Raw genomic sequence first — 2,500 nt, forward strand, 5'->3', positions numbered from 1 at the left:
AATTTCGGTGTCCACCACTCTAGTTAATCCAACCCAGTCTCACTCCCTACTCGTCAAAGGTCTGATACATGGTCAAGGGTCCTTGGCATCAAATTCCAACGAGAAAGGTGTACCTTCTGCGTTGTTTTCCGACGTGGGGGTCCGTCAGATAGACATTCATGTTAATCCCTCATCGTCAAATATAGACGAAAGGAAATTGACCATGCGTCAGACGAGTAGGGAGTGAGACTGTGTTACGTTAATCCTAAACAAACCAGAAAGGGGACTCAAAGTGCTAAATACCTGAATTTTCCTTTAAGGTTAGGGGTGTAAGGATTTACACGGGCAACTAGCATGCTAGCTCAGTTTGCCTCCGTTACACTCTACAGGAGATGGGCTGTCTGTCTGTCTGTGAGGCTCCCAGGCTGCCAGTGCTGCCTGCTGAACATGAGGCCCTGATGGAGACCAGGCGTGCCATCTGTGCCCATCAGGTTGCCACCACCAGCCTTAATGGAGAAAACGCCCTTGATCAACTGGGAAGGTGTACACAAGTGTGTGTGTGTGTGTGTGTGTGTGTGTGTGTGTGTGTGTGTGTGTGTGTGTGTGTGTGTGTGTGTGTGTGTGTGCGTGTGTGTGTGTGTGTGTGTGTGTGTGCGTGTGCGTGTGCGTGTGTGTGTGTGGAGCCGGAGGATCATCATACCTACAGTTCTGGACTCATTAATATTGGAACAATGTCATAGTGGCAATTACAATGTAATTAAGATGAACATGTTCATGTTACGCATCACTGCCTCTCCCAGTGCCTTCTCTCCTGTTTTCCAGCTTTAGTTCAGCATATTGAGCACTTTCCCATGAGGAGTGTGTGTGTGTGTGTGTGTGTGTGTGTGTGTGTGTGTGTGAGAGAGAGAGAGAGAGAGAGAGAGAGAGAGAGAGAGAGAGAGAGAGAACTTTGAGTGATAAGTTTGTCTGTGTGTGGTGTGTGTGTGTGTAAGTGTGTAATTGTTTCGGGGGTGAGAGCGGCTAGCACAGGTTAAACACTTGACAAATGTCTGGACAGCGACCAGCCCTGACACTGAGCCTCTGCTTTAATGTCCATCAGCAGACCTCGTAGCACACAGAGAGAGGAAAGGGAGGGTAAGGGAGGGGTAGCTTGACATTGCAGTAGCAAGACAGCTTGACAGTGTGAGAGATGCATATACTGTTGCAAGCAAGCCAAACTGAAGCTGCTCTTCTTGCCATGAGCAAAAAAAAAATGAGGGACCAAAACTGCACTGCTAACTGTAGGGCACAGAAAAGCTCTTTTAGTGCTAAAAATTTCTGTCAGTTGAAATAAAACTATGCAAATTGTACCCTTGCCAAACAAACCCAGCGTTTCTACTTGGAGCTCATGAAATTACATGATTTATCTCCTCTTCCCTATGCAGAAGGTGTGTTTAATTTATCTCCTCTTCCCTGTGCAGAAGGTGTGTTTAATAAGTAAGAGCAGACTGAGCTATTTCTCTGATCTTTAAATAATTCTCTTTGTGTGTGCATGTGTGTGTGTGTGTGTGTGTGTCTGTGCATGTGTATGTGAGTGTGTGAGAGTGTGCATGTGTGTGTGTGTGTGTGTGTGTGTGTGTGTGTGTGTGTGTGTGTGTGTGTGTGTGTCTCTGTGAGTGCGCGTGTGCGTGTAACTCCATCTGTGGAGCAATGGAGATAAGAATGGAATGAGATGCAGAATCACTTCCAGCAGAGACGTTAGCTGTGCCCCCGTGTGTGCACTACCCTATAATGACCTCATCCTGTCTCAAGACTGCCCATCAGTCTGTCGCTCGCAACTCAAACTTTACCAACGTGCCTCACGACCCTTAAATAATACAATGGCCAACAGATGGAACAGTGTTTTCTTTTTTTGAGATATGCTTGACAGTCTCATGTAGTTCTGACATTCAATTAATTAGATTCCATCGTTCTCAATAGAACCCCCCACACCAGCATCACACTTTGCTGCCTCCACCGCTGTGTAAATTACCGCTCAGTTCTATTTTGTTTTTCTATTTTGACGCCACTCCATAAAATCTGTTGTTCATCCAGGGCTTGCCGGTTAAGAACTTCGGCGCTAATGTGCGTGGCAAGTGACCGGCACACTCATGTCAGCGCCGCTGCCCACGGCGCTTTAGAAGTACATGAATATTACATAATGCTCAAAACGCACCTTTTTACATTGGCCTTCCCTGTGTTTTAATTGTCTCACCCTGTTATGTCTCTATGGACCCTTTCAAGAGAGTTCCATTATCAGCATCATAGTTGGCCCCACAAGGCTTCCGTTTTAACATTCCATATGTTATCTTAATGCAGAGGAAGTAGATTGGGGCCCAAATAGAACGTTCAAGCATTGTTTTTGTTTTTATTGATGAAAGGGTCTATAGTATGAATATATAAGTATATACTCTTTTGATCCCGTGAGGGAAATTATTTATCCCAATCTGTGAATTAATGAAACATACACAGCGGGTAAGCACACACTAATCCCGAAGCAGTG

This window comes from Alosa alosa, chromosome 8 (assembly GCF_017589495.1).
Source record: "Alosa alosa isolate M-15738 ecotype Scorff River chromosome 8, AALO_Geno_1.1, whole genome shotgun sequence".
Taxonomy (NCBI): domain Eukaryota; kingdom Metazoa; phylum Chordata; class Actinopteri; order Clupeiformes; family Clupeidae; genus Alosa; species Alosa alosa.